At 43.4% G+C, this 17,834-nt stretch overlaps 2 protein-coding genes across 4 annotated transcripts in view; one reads left to right on the plus strand and one right to left on the minus strand.

The window, feature by feature from the left end:
• Nucleotides 1-17,834, minus strand: part of LOC119653164 (inactive dipeptidyl peptidase 10) — a 348,858-nt gene that overhangs the window by 280,998 nt on the left and 50,026 nt on the right. The gene's annotated exons all lie outside the window — the stretch shown is intronic.
• Nucleotides 11,897-17,834, plus strand: part of LOC119653166 (CD63 antigen) — a 47,972-nt gene continuing 42,034 nt past the window's right edge. Inside the window, exon 1 of the mRNA XM_038057709.1 lies at nt 11,897-12,079. The gene's annotated coding sequence lies outside the window, so the exon portion shown is untranslated. The remainder of the gene's footprint in view (nt 12,080-17,834) is intronic.

Here is a 17,834-nt window from a genome sequence, read left to right on the forward strand (position 1 = left end):
ACTATAGGCTTGTGGAGAACAAACCTTCGAGAAAACCTTCGTATTCTCGCAAACCCTCCGCGAGAAAAACATAGATGTGGCCATAATTAGTGAGCCATATTGAAACCATGGTGGTGGCATTTGGGTCAAAAACCAAATGGGCCAAGTAGCACTATAGGCTTGTGGAGAACAAACCTTCGAGAAAATAATGTAGCACCCAGAGTAAGGCGTCACCAGAGCGAAGGTGTAAGAAGACCATATCTACCGCTACAGGGCTACACTTGCCGAGTGAGAGCAGACTTTGAGCGCTCTAGTTTTGGATGCATAAGGACTTTGGCGATTTCAATACGTATACTCTTGAATGGGGTAGCCGGAAAACGAAACGAAAACGTGGTACTACAAATGTTGAGGCCTCGTACACTTTGAAGGAGAGGGGCCTGGGGTTTATAGTGGACCTGACAATATGCTTGTGATGAATCCCTTATGCGCGAGTGTAGCCCTGGCAAGAATAATAACGACTGTGGGAGGTTGACGGTATACTTGTAGACTACTTATTGCCAGGGTGGTGAGCTCGTTCTTGCTTTGCTTTGGTAGGAATGGCCATGGACAAAAATGGCTATGAGAAGGATACTCAGAATAGAAAACCAAAAGTCGTTGCTATGTGAAGACTGCTTGGCAGTAACTGCATCCCAGGCACACACACACGCACCAGTTACTGACGCAATTTGGTACAATAACCACCTGTATCGTCTTGTAAGCGGGCTTCCCACCAATATCTGTCAGTGGAACGCCCAAGTTCCTCCCTGCATGGGCAATACGGCGACCCGAGTAAGGTTGTGACTGGTCGGTTGAGGTGAACGTTTCTTGCAGGTTTCGGAATCCAACACGCCACTTTATCACAATCCCGAGATGGGTGAACCGCGGTTTAGTGGAGGCAGCGCGCCCTAAACTAGGGAAACCATCTGAATTAGTGCAGCTAATCCAGGAGATGTGGAGGGGGTTGTTTGGTTGGTGGGCAATTCAAAGAGGAAAAAGGACGACGTGATTGGCGACTGCCACGGCTATGGTCCGTGAACGCAAGCCTGTGAAAAGGTAACGAACTTGGATCCCTTTAAACGAAGTGGTAAAATGCTACGCTCTCAACTTAGCTGAAAACGGATGAACGACCAGATATTGATAGCAGCAAAGCCTGTACCGTGCCCAGAAAAGAAGCCAATGACTAGAGAATTGATGCAGTCTTAGCAAAAGTACTGAGGCTGGAAAATTGCCTGAAGGAGATGGGTAATACCCTGAATACGCTCTAAGAATTCGTCGGGTCGAAGCATAATATCCATCGCTATATTAATGGGGTTGTTCGAAACCAATGCACAAGGAATACATGACGGCTACAAACCCCTACGGTGACCGAATTGCAACAGGTACCTTTTGCTACCAAAAGAATGGAACGAGCAGAGAAAAGCCGAGGGCCAAAGAATTAATAACGGAGGGTGTGCAACTTTTGGACTTCAAATCGGTTCCACAAATGAAATCCTAGGAAATGGGAGCAAATGGTTAGACAGCTGTGAAGCCATGGAAGCAGATAAAAAGAAGGAAGCCCCGTCCGAATGCAATTGTTATGGAAAGCGGAGGTGACCTCTCCTACGCTGAGGAAGGTTAAGGTAGATCCGACGCAGAGCAGCCTAGCTTCGGAAGACGCAGGACGAAAGGACGCTCAACTACCAGAACTTGGTTGGTAGGTCCTTAGGTGAGGAAGTTACGGTGAGGAAGTTACGGTGAGGCAGTTAATCCACGAGATAACTGCGAACTGCAGGGACCTTGACGAGATCCCAACGAAGCAGGACATATGGACTACTAACTAACTAACTAGGCAATTTCAAATTCCAGACGGCAATATCGACGCAATAAAGAATTTGTGGAAAGTATTCGATGACACGCAAACGGCAATCATTAGCTTGCCTGCTGTTTGGACAAACAAATTGGTGCAAGCTGGCAGAGTTAAGATCGGATAGGTTGTCTGTAGGATTCGGAAGAAAATATCTCCTGCTATGTGTTTTAAATGTGTGGATCTTGCACAAGCAAGAACCAAGCACGGCGCAGGCGGTGTGGCGAAATAGGACACCTGGCTCGAAATTGTAAGAAAGACACTGAATGCATGATGTATAAAGATGCAGGTTTTGATGATAAGGGCCACGCCGCAGGAAGCGGAAAACGCCTGTTGTCTAGGAGGGAACAAATAGCAAAGAGTAAATGAGATTTGTTCAGATAAATCTTAACCATTGTGCGGCCGCACACGATCTTTTGAACCAGTCAGTCCAAGAGCTCGATATGGACGTGGCGATCATTAGCGAAAAGTACAGAGAAAAAATATAACGCGATATGGACCACCAACAAAAGTGGAAAGTGCGCAGCGCTTGGTAATAGGTACGCAAAAACTAAAATAAACGGTATTTTTGTCTATAGTTACTACGCTCCCCAAAGTACCCCACAAAGTACAGTGGAATATGAGCGAATATTATGCACGATCCCGAGTGGGAAAGCAAGATTTCTGTAAAGGTTGTTTATATTGCTGGAAGCTTTGTCTTTACTGGGCATTGTACTTGCTAATATCGGAAGTACCTATATATATTCCGGAAAGGGATTATCTTCGTAACCAGTGCGTTAATGAGCAACATTTTTCGACGAATTAGTAAACACTACACGCGTAGGACCATCCAGTTATACTGCTTAGAGTGGTAGAGAACAGGAGAATGGAGGACCGAAAGACATAAAGTCATGTCGGAAGAAGCAGTGGAATTCAAGGATGACGCGGAAATATTCACTGAGATGTTTAAGAATCGTTCCACATCAATAGGTACAGCGAGTGAAACATCTGAGCAAATTGTCGGAAACATGCTAAGGCGCAGAAACGACGCTCACAAATTAGCAAAACCGTGGTGGAATGACGGAATCAGACGGCTGTGTACCATATGCCTGCAAGCGAGGCGAAATTACCAACGCGCAAATGATGGATAGGAAATTGCACAGAGAAAGGCGAGGTACAAAATTAGTCGAAAGCGGAAAGCGATTTGTGGAAGGAAACAAATTTCTTTAAAAAACTCTGCGAAGAGGCCGACATCAACCCATGGGGAGGAGCTTATAGATCGGTAATGGCTAAGTTGAAAGGAAGCAGGGCCCGCAGATAAAATGCCCGAATGTTTTATTGCGAAGGATAGTGACCACTCTATTCCCACAGCAAAGGAAATGCACTATTGCGGTCGAAAGAGAGCATCCCACATAGGATATCCCAAGTATAGCAAAGGATGAGTTCACCATTGCCTGTGGAAAGATAGGGACTAAAAAAGCACCCGGACTGGACGGAATACCAAACGTGGCTTTGAAGAGCAAGATCGGAGTAGTTTTTTTCCACTTTTAATACCTGCTTGGAATAGGGCACCTTCCCGACTCATTGGAAAAGGCAAATGCTGGTGCTGCTACCAAAGAGTGGTAAACCACCCGGAGAACCATCGTGGTATCCTCCCATTTCTTTGCTCGACAATGTGGGCAAATTGCTGGAGCGCATTACATGCAACAGGCTGCAGAAAGCAAGAGACATGTCCACACCAAAAAAACGATGTGTGGAATACTTCCAACTCAGGGAAACATTCCAGACGTAACCTTTACGTCGGAATCACTGATGTCGCTGGTGGACGGGTGGCGAGTTCTGGAAGACTTCTCGGCAAGTGACCACCAATACATTGTAAAATACTGTAAACTTATTCACTTTATCATCGCCTACTATGTATTATTTTCTCTAAAAATACTGTAAACTTATCATTGCCTACTATGTAATATTTTTCCTAAAATACTGTAAATTGATATGTACCGGCCTACTAAGTATAGGTAAAAATTGTATAAAAAAGGAAATATAAATTAAAAATACGTAGTTCGTTGGAACTATCAAACTCAAGCTTAACGTGTTTCATTCTGTGGAGTCCAAGCAATTCGCTGCTCCCATAATTTACACTGCTTGATTAGGTCATTGTGGAGTTCAGGCAATTGCTGCTCCCATAACTGGTTAGTCTGGAGTTTTGGCATTTAGCTGCTCCGACTAACCATAATCTAATCTAGAAAGAAAGAAGAATAAGGTATTGCCGAGTGGACTGGCAACAATCACATAAGGTGGCACATCACAGGGATTGCCAAGTGGACTGGCAACAACCACATAAGGTGACACATCACATGGCGACCGTGACAGTCTAAAGACTTCATACATAAGTAACAGTCTAAAGACTTCTGCTTACTAGCGTTTTTACTTATTATCGTGAAAATTTGGAAATCAAGGTCGTGTAAATGAACGACATTGGGGAAAAGTTCGACCAGCTTTACCAGAAAATCTGGCAATTGCTCAAAAAACCAGAGCAAAACAATGGAGGCATAACACTGTATAAAATTGGAGAGCAACCACCACGCTGGAAGCCGTCAGAATCAACATCGACAACTACGGTTGATGATAAACTTGCGGGACCTCGACGCCTTACGATAGAAGAATATAAGAAACGTACGAAACGACTATCCAATAACGAATCTGTCAGCGCTAAAGGAGGACGAAGAAGAGAACTCCAGCGGCAGTTCATAAAATATAAACGATTAGAGGAAATCGCAGCTACACCAGAAGAGACCAACAAGTATAAATATTTAATAACCAAAGTTAAAAAAGAAATAAATTATTTAAAAAAAATGCAAAAAAAAAAATAATAAAGTTAATCAGTAAAATAATATAAAAGAAAAAAATGTTTGTTCCAAATTAGAATTATGATAGTTTAATAAATGTAATAGTAATAAATAATAAATGATTTTTTTTTGTTTGTTCTAAATAATGTTAGTATTTATATCACATGATTGAAAGCACGACAAGATAACAATATAAAAGTAGATGTCTGAAAATGTTATTCTTTGCTTTTTCTAAATGGACAAATTAGAATCTCTAAAAGAGAAACTTCAAATTACACTAATAAATCTACGGAAAAGTGTAAATCGTCCTTACAGTGAAAAAACTATACGTGAAAAACGCGAATTAATTGAACAAACACTAATAGACGCAAAATCGACTGAACAAAATATACGAACAGACGTTAAAACAGCAACTCTAATTAAGGGAGTTTGCAAGGAAATACAGCAACTATCTGCTGAAATACTTTCAATATTAGACAAACAACAATTAGGGAACATGGCTTTCGACATTAAAACAGCCACAGCTTTAGTCAAATACTTTGACGGAAACCCAGAGGAAACAGAATCCTTCATTGAGTCAGTTTCACTATTGAACGAACTCACACCAGTAGAACACAAAGGTATTCTACTTAAATTTGTGAAAACCCGGATAACCGGCAAAGCCAAATACACGGTATCCGAGGAATTAAACACAATAACTAAACTAACCGATAAACTGAGAGTAAAATTCTCTATAAAAATATCGTCTGATGCCGTTATGGCACAACTTAAAAGTTGTAAACAGGGAAATACCAAATTAACTGATTTTACAAATAAAATAGAGGACTTGTCAAGGCAATTGACAAGAGCCTTTATATCAGAAAAAGTCGCAGAGGGCGAAACTGCAGAGAAATTAGCCGAAAAATTTGCAATGCAAACAATAGCGGAAAATGTTTCGAACAGCGAAACCTCATTAATTTTGCGTGCCGGTAATCTTACAAATCTACCCGACACAATTGCAAAGGCAATTGCATTCGATAAACCAATTCCCAAAAATGTCTATCATTAACAATACTTCAGAAAACCGCATTACTAACAAAAATATGCAGCCTGATCAACTGTACGTTTTCGAGGTTTTATCACCTAATGAGGTAGTGCGTTTACCGGAATTGAAATTGCGCAATATAAAAATAAAAATACTGATATAGAGATAAACGTAATACATAAAAATAAAGTCCAAATAAAGCGGTATATAAATCTAAATAATAACCAATCAATTGAACCCGCATTAGTGCAGGAACTCACAGAGTTGGAAAAATATCTAAATAATAGGTTTCAGACCAAGACTCTGAAATTATCGGCCGAAAGTGAATTATTCACTATATTAAATACAACCGCATTTAAAACGCTAGCGAATCATACTTTGAAAAATATGGATATCCAAATATACAAACCACTAATTACGATAACGGACAAATCGAAAATAAAAGAAATATTGCATAATAATCACTCTACTCCAACAGCAGGACACATTGGACAGAGTAGAATGTATAAAAAACTTCGTGAAATATACAAATGGAAAAACATGAAAAAAACAATCGCTAATTATATTAAAAACTGTAGTTCATGTACAAAAAATAAACATCAAAAACAAAATAGGGAATTACTAGAGATAACAACAACACCAACCAAAGTATTCGATACCATGTCCATAGACACAGTTGGACCGTTTACCAAAACCAACCAAGGTAATAAATACGCTGTAACTATGCAGTGTGATCTGAGCAAATATGTGATAATAATACCTATTCCAAACAAAGAAGCGAACACTGTTGCAAGAGCAATTGTCCATGGATTCATATTAAACTACGGACCCATGAACAAAATAAAAACAGATCTCGGTACTGAATACAAAAATCAAGTATTCTCAGAGATATGTAAATTGCTAAAAATTGAACAAATATTTGCAACACCAGCTCATCCTGAAACCATAGGAGCTCTAGAACGTAACCATAAGTGTCTAAACGAATACCTACGAAGTTTCGTTAACGAAAACAAAGACGATTGGGATGATTGGGTACAATACTACTCTTTCTGTTACAACACGTCACCCAATTCCATACATGGTTACACACCATTCGAGTTAGTGTTTGGAAAAAAAGTAAATATACCCTCAGAACTCTCTAAAACAAAACCAGAACCAATATATAATTACGAATTGTACAATAATGAACTAAAATACAGATTACAAAATTCCATTAGCAAAGCCAAACAACTTCTAGAAAAAGCAAAGAAAAAGACAAAGAACCAAAATGACCCAAAATGTAACCCATTATCATTGAAAATAGGAGATCAAGTTTTGTTATCCGTCGAAAACAGACGAAAACTAGACCCATTGTATGAAGGTCCTTATAGCATAATATCAATTGACAATGTAAATTGCCTGATAAAAGACCAGGACAATAAAATATCTAAAATTCACAAAAATAGGTTAAGACGAATAAATAAATAAATAAAATAAACAAAATTGCTTTGAAATTGCCTATACTGTTATAAATATAAATATACCACCTAATTAATCAATACCAATACAATACTATTACAATAAGTAGACTTTAAAAATATTACTCATTGTTAAAAAAAAGAAAAAAAAAAAAATACATAATATAAACAATAAAGAAAAAACGAATTGTCTACCGTTCCTAAAGACAATTCATTTTTTTCAAAAGGGGTAAGGTGTAAAATACTGTAAACTTATTCACTTTATCATCGCCTACTATGTATTATTTTCTCTAAAAATACTGTAAACTTATCATTGCCTACTATGTAATATTTTTCCTAAAATACTGTAAATTGATATGTACCGGCCTACTAAGTATAGGTAAAAATTGTATAAAAAAGGAAATATAAATTAAAAATACGTAGTTCGTTGGAACTATCAAACTCAAGCTTAACGTGTTTCATTCTGTGGAGTCCAAGCAATTCGCTGCTCCCATAATTTACACTGCTTGATTAGGTCATTGTGGAGTTCAGGCAATTGCTGCTCCCATAACTGGTTAGTCTGGAGTTTTGGCATTTAGCTGCTCCGACTAACCATAATCTAATCTAGAAAGAAAGAAGAATAAGGTATTGCCGAGTGGACTGGCAACAATCACATAAGGTGGCACATCACAGGGATTGCCAAGTGGACTGGCAACAACCACATAAGGTGACACATCACAACATTGCTTTCGAAGTGGTGGACACAAACTCTCGGTGTGCACCACCCCGGCGATCTTTCTGTGCATGGAACGTCGCTAAAGTGAACACCGGGAAGATTGTGCAAACTCTGGGAACAGGTGGGGCCACAGTGGAGGGTGCTCCTGGGGGCGGTGTGTAAGCTCGTAAATTCAGTTATGAACCTGATAACGACGGTCTGCGGAGCCTCCATGCCCGGCAAGGCACCGAGGCGCGGCAAACCTTCCATGTATTGGTGGACAGTGGAAATCGCAGAGCTACGGAAGGAGTGTCACAGGCTCCGCCGCTTAACACAAAGTCTATGCGACCGGGAGGAGGCATGTACCATAATGACGGAGTACAAATCAGCCAGAAAGAGACTCCGCATCGCAATAAACAAGACTAAAGCTCGCTCCTGGCAAGATCTGGTCGACGAGGTGAATGGGGATCCGTGGTGACTCGGTTACAAACTGGTAACACGAAAAATCGGGACTCCGGGGAAACCCTGTTCAATTAAGGCCGAGCAGATGGACCGCATTGTAAGGGCACTCTTCTCTGCGCACCCCGAATGGGGTGATGAAGTCGGCGCGGAGAACGCAGAGGACTCTCCACTTTTCTCTATAAAAGAGTTGGAATAGGTAGTCCTCTCTATGAAAAGCAAGGAGGCACCAGAACCCGATAGTGTTCGAGCAGAGGTATACAAACTGGTATTCCAACACCGGCCAAACCTACTGCTCGGCGCATTCAACGCTTGCCAGAAAGAGGGCATTTTCCCTGCTCGTTGGAAGGTGGCGATGCTTGCGATGATCCATAATAGCCGAATAGCCGTCTTCATACCGCAAACTATGTATACTTGACATTGCTAGGAAAGTGCTCGAAAAGCTCATCAGAAGTAGACTCGCCGAAGCGATACGCGCTACCGGAGATTTATCCCCCCGGCATTTTGGTTTTAGAGCAGGAGATACACAATTGAGAGGGAGATACACAATTGACGCTGTAATGCAAGTCGTGGACGCCGTTCGACGAGCAGAAGCGCATAGCCGCCGAACTCGACGGGTGGTGCTCCTCGTAACACTTGACGTCAGAAACGCCTTTAATTCCGTAAGATGGAAAGACATTCTAGGCATACTAGACAATACTTTCAACGTGCCAAACTATCTCTTACGGATATTGAGGGACTATCTGAGGAACCTGGTCGTCGCAGCGCTTGTTGCTGGACGCAATGTCGAACAGGCGCAAAGCAGACTCGGCATATTCATGCGACGGGTAAGCGGATGGATGACTACTCACGGTTTCAACCTTGCACTGGAAAAAACCGAAGTAGTCATCCTGACTTAAAAGAGAATTCCGACCCTGCGTCCCATATAGTTCGGCGAATCGATAATCGAGTCAAAATCAGCGGTAAAGTACCTCGGGTTGACTCTTGACTTAAAGATGGGCTTTTCTGAGCAAATCCATTCAGCAGCGAACAAGGCTGCAGCTGGAATTTCGACGTTAAGTAGACTAACGGCAAACATTGGGGGTCCTACGTCTAGCAGGCGACGTCTCCTGATGAGTTCAACGCAGTCTGTCCTGCTCTACGGCGCAGAGGTATGGGCTGGCACCCTTAGCAAGGAGGTATATCGTAAACGCAACGCGCAAGTACAGAGACGGTGAGCTTTGCGGGTGGCGTCTGCGTACCGCACTGTCTCTGAACCGGCTGTGATGGTCATCGCGGGAGTGAACCCCGTTGCCCTTCTTGCTAGCTAGTGTCAGGCCATATACAAGTGTAAGGGAGATGAGTCAAGGGAGGTGGTTACTCGCGAAGAACGGCAACGCAGTCTAGACGAGTGGCAGCTCTCGTGGCAAAATGGAACTAGAGGCAGATAGACTGCGCGGCTCATCGGCAACTTAGGTGCGTGGCTGAATCGGGAGCATGGTGAGACTGACTATTTCCTTACCCAATTTTTAAGTGGGCATGGAAGTTTTCAGTCTTACCTGCACAAGATTGGAAAGGCGCGTTCTGCGGATTGTGTGTTTTGCAATGGAGTTGTGGACGACGCCCACCACACTTTTTTTTTCTTGTGAAAGGTGGGATAGAGTTGGTCAGCAACTCTATTTAAACACAGGGGATCTCTCTCCAGACAACATGGTCGAAAAGATGCTGAGGACTGCTGACAGGTGGAACCGTGTTGCCCATTACGTTCGGGCCCTTCTCGTTGCTAAGAAAATATAACTCGACCGGTGAAGGAGCCGGATGGCAGGGGGTTCCTTGACCTGGCAGTTCCCTTCCTCCTCTCCCCTCCCGTTGGTGAAAGGAATTCCCTGATTTGAAGGCTCCTCAAGGCTGGAGAGTTCGGGGACTAGCCCCAAGTAATGTGACAAACGGTTCCAGGCTAGCTCTCTGACGATGGGGAGGTGTTTAGTTGGTAGTCCGCCGACGTACCGAATCCGGAGTCCAACACTGTGTGCGTAAATGCATTCACCTACCCTACCCCAAAAAGAAAAAAGAAGTGAGTCTCGCTTCGAACGTTTTATGAGCTTGAGAGTTTAACCAATCTTCATCCTTATTGCTTTTGCAAGCACGATTTAGAAGCCGTTTCGTTGATATCCTGAATTTTTGCAGTTTCCGGTTCCACCATGGAACTTCTCTCCTCTAGGGTTGTATTTACCGCTGCCCCAACAACGTGTGCATCGAACCTATTAAGAGTTCAAGGCCACTTAATTCTTAGTTGCTTAGTTAGTTGCTGCGTCGACGGAGGACACAAAAAATCATGGGATAAGTAAGCAGAAGCAACTATGACATTTCTCTTCTCACCATTAGCCTGGTATTGTAAGTTGACCGGAACAAGTTCCTGGAAACAGAATTGTCTCAGCATCGTTGTTTCTACTAATTTTGATATCAGAACGCAGGCCCACGGTCCCGAGGATCCTTCATCAAAGAAGATCCTCTTGAATCAGAAATATATAAGGACAGCCCTGCAACTTTGCCAGTCATGCCGCCAGTAATTAGGAAGAGACTTTCGCATGCTGCAGGTTAATTTGTAGATATAAGTTCAGTCTAAAATGAAAACCGCCGCTTACTAAAAAGTCGGTTGCGTTTAGTGTGGATCTCATTGCTGCTAACCCCAGCTTGTCTTCCTCTTCCACCAAAGATTATGCTTTCTTGCGTCCGATTTCTCTGAGTATCGACATATTTAGTGATGTAGCAACGTCCATGTCCTCATTCCCAAGAAACCTCGCCTTCTCCTCCCAAGTTCACAGTGTCCGGGCTGCATAGATCTGCTTTCACATACCGGAATTAGACCACTTGAGTCCACATCACCAGATTCCCTTTCTTCCGTTTTCCGTGGTAGAGGCTTTCCACTGAAGTGGAAAGCCTGTCTCGATCGTTTTGCTTTTTGACCACCTTTTTCATATATCTGATGCACTCTGCGGCAGCCCGTTTGTTCCCAAACCTTTTTAATATACGGTTCAGGAACGACGATAGTGAGGAAAATTGCTGGCCTATCGGCTCTTTCTCCTACTTTACCTTTGTCTAACAGCATCCAGGTGGAGGTGCTGAGGTTATTCTGAACACTAAGTTGTTCCAGGACTTCTGTGTCATTATGCTCCTATTCAGGAAGCCAGAGAAAGCACTTTTTAAACGATAACAGCTCAGTAACGCTATTTAAACTCAGTCGGAACAATACTGTCTGAGCCACTCGTTCATACTTAGAGAATATGCGGCCCTCACAACTGTATATAACCCTTTAATACACCACATTAAACCCGTAAATGTTAGGAAACATAAATATTATAAAATGTAATTCTTCTGATCACTTCCGCTTTTTCATCCGGAAAACAGCTGATTCGTATTGTTCTTGTTTAAATGCCCACCGAAAACCGTCTTCTTCTACAAACTTTCCCTCACTATGCTCGTAATGCCATCTGTGCCTGAAAGTTATATTTTACCATTTATCTTTCACTTATCTCCGGAAAGCTTCGGACTTGGATGCCAAACGTCACCAACTCGATTCCAGCACTTTTCTGCTTTCCGTTTGTTAGTAAAGTTTGTGGTAGCTTCGAGCGCAGTTCGGTTCGGTAGTGTTTTTGCTTCGCGCGGGGAATTACTTTTGGTGTGGATAATTGCAATTGTTGAAGTGTTTAATTGTCCGGAAAACAACAATCAACTTAGTGGCGGCTCTGAACGACGCCCACATTGGATACAGTGACTGTAAGTACGATTCCTCCCCGGAGAGGCATTCCTTTAGTGCGGGTCCTTTGGCGCACCACAGGCAAAACAAAACAAAGACGTCACCCAGGCAAGCTGGAAATTGATTTTCTGTCGGCGGGTTCGAATGTGACCTGAATTCGCCTTTCGCTCGGTAGCAATGAAGACGTTCGAGGGCGGTAATGCATGATTCCGTCAACATTCGGCCTTATCAGAGCCGGTGAAATTGCTTTTGGCCGAGCAGGGGACGAATGTCCAATACGCGGATGGCGCATGATATGCAGCAATTTCTCTCTTATTGGCGTCTTGATTGTACGTGAGACTGGCGAGGGGCTTCAGATCATGTGTCATCCACTTAGCGGGACAATTAACGCCCATTACAATTTCATAACAGAATCGTACTTAGGTCACCAGCTCTTATTTGGGTTACTCTCCGATCCAGATCAAGTAGAAGCCCCCGCCGACACGGCTACAAGCAAACCGCAAGGCAATCCACTCGCCTCAGCAACCGAACTGGTGCACAATACGCAATAAGCGGTGCCCTTCACTCCGCGACGACACTTATCTGGGCCTCCGTGTCGTGCAAAGCGCCGGCTTCCACCTGCTCAGGGCCCATTACTTTCAGAGCCACTTCCAATCTTCTAAATTCTCGCTGAACAACATGATTCCCTATTATCGACGGAATTATTTATTTGTTAATGCGTAATCGAGGGCACGATTGCTGCAGCCCCCAACTGCACTCCGGCAAATGTGGACACGTTTGCTGTTGGTTATGAGGCAGAGTAGCAGCCAGAAGACGGTCACGCAGTAATGGCAATGTACAGTGGTGGAGCTAAATACGGAGACATTTATCGCCCAGCTTAACGTTGTTGTTTCAGATAGTACTCCTGACCCTGCATTGGCAGAAGTGTCGAACAAAAAAACCTTATCTATAGTCAGCCGCCGTTCCGACTATGGAACATTCCCATTGATTGATGTAAATTCGAACATGTCTTCAGCATAGATGCTTTAGAGGACAAAACTGTTTACACATAGAATACTCGGCCTAGGAAGAGGAGAGGATATCTCGAAGCATTTGTTTCTGTCTTCTGGACCGAAAGATATTTTCGAGACTCCTATTAGCACTATCCGCCACTGTGCACAGTACCAGTTACATACTGCCTCGACCTGCGCATTCTAGAAAGCTACGAAGACGTGTTAATCAACGCCGACCATAGAATTGTTCACACTAACCAGTTGATTCGGCTGCACGCCAGAAAAAAAGCAGGAATGAAGATAATCGGCAGAAGAACGAACCTTTTTTGTTTGCTCAATAACAAGCTAAATTGATGGCATTTCGGGGACGCCACGCCACTTTGCATTCGTTCCGATAAAAACACTATCCCACACGCTGGGGACACCTTAGCTATTCCAATGGTAGCTGAGGGCATAAATGTTAAGATTAATTTGCGACACCGTAGTTAGCGTAGCGTAGTTTGAGTAAACTAGGACAGCAACAACAAGCGCAGGGAAAAGGAATAATGAAGTAGGCAAAATAGGTCGCGTCGTTAATATTTCCAACGACTGGCTCGGTTTGGTTGATAAGCGCTCCATTTTCCCTTGGGGGGAGGGCGGCAAAATGGCGTGGACTTTTACTTCCGGCATGTGTTTGGATTCCCTGAGCTGTGTAGCAATTGATAGCTGCAGTCGCACTACGTAATACTCGGAAGGATTTTGAAAGATGATTTTATTTTCCTTTCAATGCACTTTCGCGTCGCTAATTTGCCTTTGGCTGATTATCGAGCGAAGAGGAATGTTATCTTGTACCAAATGCGTCATTCTAGTAATTTGACTCATTTCATATCGTTTGAATATATCTGAGTTATTAACTTTGTTTTGTTTCCGCTTCAGTTGCGAACAATTTCACTACAGTTCTCGGTAATTATTGCTAATCAAAGTTGATATATTTTCTTTGTCCCAGTTAGAATCAATTTTAAACCTACCAAATAATCGCAAGCGCTGGGTCCTTACTCCTAGTAAGAGGGAGGGAATTGTGTGCCACCTAACGTCACCGTTTCAGCTATTGAATAATGTTTGGTATTACTTTTCTATTCCATGTACTTATGCGAGAAAGTGCTAAGGTCGCACCCACTCAATGAAGATGACCACGTTTATTGGCGTGGAAAACCCTGTGAGTCTGCTCTTCATTCCTAGATTTCTAAGACACCCATCTTGCAACTATGAAAGGCGAGTATGCGTTTGCGAGCCTTGAAGGAGCTTTTGACAATGCACCTTTCCAAAAACTTTGTGATTTTCCCATCGTGTCGATATAACTTAAGTTAGACGATTCTATTAAATGTAGATCAAACATAACACCTGAGAAACGCCTTCGAAACGAACACCAGCAGTTCTACTACCTAGATATAGCTGCAAGTGGTGATCGCTGGTAGTTCTTTCTCAATAAAAAACTGCAGACCAAGAAGGATGAAGGCGGGTCTCCAGTGCCTAAAAACGAGACAAACTGTACCAACTGGTCCTCCAGGTTGGGCTTTTTGGTAGGGTTAACAACCCTGCACGGAAAACCTAAGTTACGAGCGTCGGACGGATTTTACAACGACAAACCTGGCAGCGAAAACGGAACGACGATTTGCGTATTTTCTCATGGGCCGTGCACTCCCTGTACAGACAGAATGCTGCTCAGCAGCTAGTGGATACCCCGTCTCACCCAACATAAGGCTGATGTAACAGCGTTGCAAGAGATGCGCTAGACAGGGACCGGTTTTCTGGCGAAGAGCCACTACATATATTGGGTTGGGGAAAAAGTAATGTATTTGTGATCGAATTGTAACGCTTTATTTAACATACTTAGAATTATCCGATTTAAGACAAATATGCGCCGTTTTGTTCGCAAAAAACTCAGACAGCCAGTTTTCGCAAGCCTCTTTTGAGGCCAACTTAGTAGCACCAAGAGCGTTTTGCGTGGACCGGAAGAGATGGCAATCAGTTGGTGCCAGGTCCGGAATATACGGTGGGTGAGATAGGACATTCCATCCCAGCTCCCGTAGCTTCTGGCGGGTCATCAAAAATGTGTGAGGCCGAACGTTGTCCTGGTGGAACAGAACACCATTCCTATTGAGCAATTCTTGTCGCTTCTGGCCAATCGCCTGCTTCAAACAGTCGAGTTGCGCACAGTAGAGAACCGAATTGAGGGTCTGACCATAGTTGAGCAGCTCATAGTGGATGACTCCCTTCCAATTCCACCCAACACACAGCAAAACCTTTCTGGCCGTCAATCCGGACTTGACGATGGTTTGGGCCGGCTCGCCCTGCTCCGACCACGATCCTTTTCGCTTGAGATTTTCGTACGTGATCAACTTTTCATCACCAGTCACCATCCGCTTCAAAAATGGGTCGAATTCGTTCCGTTTCAGCAGTGCATCGCAGGCGTTGATTCGGTCCAAGAGATTTTTTTCAACTCGTGTGGCACCCAAACATCCAGCTTTTTTTGGAATCTAATCTTCTGCAAAAGGGTTCCAAACGATTTTATGGTTTGTACCCAGTTCCTGACCAATCGAGCAAATGCTCACATGCCGGTCTACTTAAATGATTTCGACGATTTTATCAGTTTCTACGACGATTGGCCTACCAGTACGGGGTGTATCTTCGACATCCACTACACCAGAACGAAATCGATCGAACCAACGCTGTGCTGTGCGAATCGTTACAGTATCGGACCCATAAATTTCACAAAATTTTTTGGCAGTCCTCGTTGCATTTTAACGTCTCGTAAACGTAAAATATGACAAACTTTTTGCTTGGTGGACTCCATCTTTGACGCGCTATAACTTGAGACTGAAACGTACGATCACAACACTGTCAAAGAGACACTTGTAGCACAGATTGTCGTCTTCAAATCGCCGTATAGTATGACCCGATGCGATAACTACAACACAAGAAATGTTTAAGTGCCGCCATCTATTGACAAAATACGACATTTATTTTTCCCCAACCCAATATTATAGTGGCCATCCAGTAAGCCACGTGCTGGGAGTAGGTTTCCTAGTCAACCAAAAAATGAAACTGGCTGTTATCCGCTTTGAAAACATAAGCGCGTCGACTATGCACCCTGCGTTTGTGAGGCAAATTTAGAAATATAAGGATTAATAACGTTCACGCCCCTTCAAAGGAGACTGGAGAGCCGGAGAAGGATACCTTCTTCGAGGCAGTTGAGCGACCCCTCGAAGTCTGTCCCAAGTATGATATCCAAAACATACTTAGAGATTTCAACAGTCAAGTAGGGACGGAGTCCGAATTTAATCGTTGCATCGGCTCCAATAGCTTAAATAAAGGAGGCAATATACACTCGGATTACTATCTCGTTGGCATAGTGCTCCGGGCTCTAATTGCAACACCACCTACAATCCCCTCTGACAATCAGATGAGAGTGAATACTGAAGCTATCAATAACATAGCCCTCCGCAACACATGTAAGGGGGAAATGAATGTCGCAATCGCAGCTAACACATATCCTGGAGACGAAGCATCAACAAATGATCCAATAACAACACCACCCAGACAATCAGGTGAGAGTTAACACTGAAGCCATCCACAACACAGCTCTCCGCAACACCTATAAGAGGGAAATGGATGCCGCAATAACCGCAGTCAGCGGAGGACCTGGAGATGAAGCATCAACAAATGATCTTCACAACCACCCGAAGGACGTTATCATTGATACGACCACAAATATACTTGGCCCCAGCCGCAAGAAAAGTCAAAACGGCTGGTTCGACCATGAATTTAAAGCTAGCAACGGAACGGAAGAATGCTGCAAACCGAGTAATGTTATTTTTCTCAAGGAACGTGGGCTCGTGCAGAGACTTATCACGAACTCTGTCGTGCTTGTGTTTTTTTATAAACTGCTCAACAGCCAAAATATCGGCGAGTTTGAGGTCCCACCAATTGAAGACAACGGACAAATGCAGCGGCCACTAAGCATGGGAGAGAAATTCCATGAAATCCATCCTTTCGTCGACTTCAATGCCGCCTATAGCAGCATAGCCAGGTAAAATTGTACACAGCCATGAGAGAATCGGCATCCCGACGAAAGCATCAACGACGATCTAAGACAAGGATGCTCTATCGTGCGTCCTCTTTAACCTGGCCCTGGAGAAAGTGATTCGCGATGCAAATGTCAATGTTAGAGGTAGCGTCCTCTTCAAGTCCACCGAACAACCCGAGATGTATGGTCTAGGTTCATTCAGATCGATCAGGCGGCGCGAGATCTCGGGCTGCACAATAATGAAGGCAAGATTAAGTACATGGTGGCAACATCAGCGCCAAGAACAAACAACCAATATCAAACGGAAATTTCTATTATCTAGGGTCATCAAATCACAACCGATAATAGCTATGCCGATGAAATCCGCGCACGGATGTTGGCTGCCAACAGAGCCTATTTCAGCGTACAAAAACAGTTTCCCTCGAAAACCCTATGGTGAGAATAGGGTCAAAGCTCTTACTGTACAAAACTATGATCTCATATTATTCCTCGGAGAGCTGGGTTCTTAGTAGGAGGAATTGCGACCTCTTGGCCGCGTTCGAAAGAAGAATCCGTCGAAGAATTTTTGGCCCCCTACATGAGGATGGACGATTGCGTAGCCTACATAATGGTGAAATCTATGAGCGACATCACACCATCTTGTTGTGGATAAAATGTGGCTCAACAGGTTGCGGTGGGTGGGTCACGTAATCCATATGGATGAGGATGATCCAGCCC

Source organism: Hermetia illucens, chromosome 3 (assembly GCF_905115235.1).
Source record: "Hermetia illucens chromosome 3, iHerIll2.2.curated.20191125, whole genome shotgun sequence".
Lineage (NCBI taxonomy): Eukaryota > Metazoa > Arthropoda > Insecta > Diptera > Stratiomyidae > Hermetia > Hermetia illucens.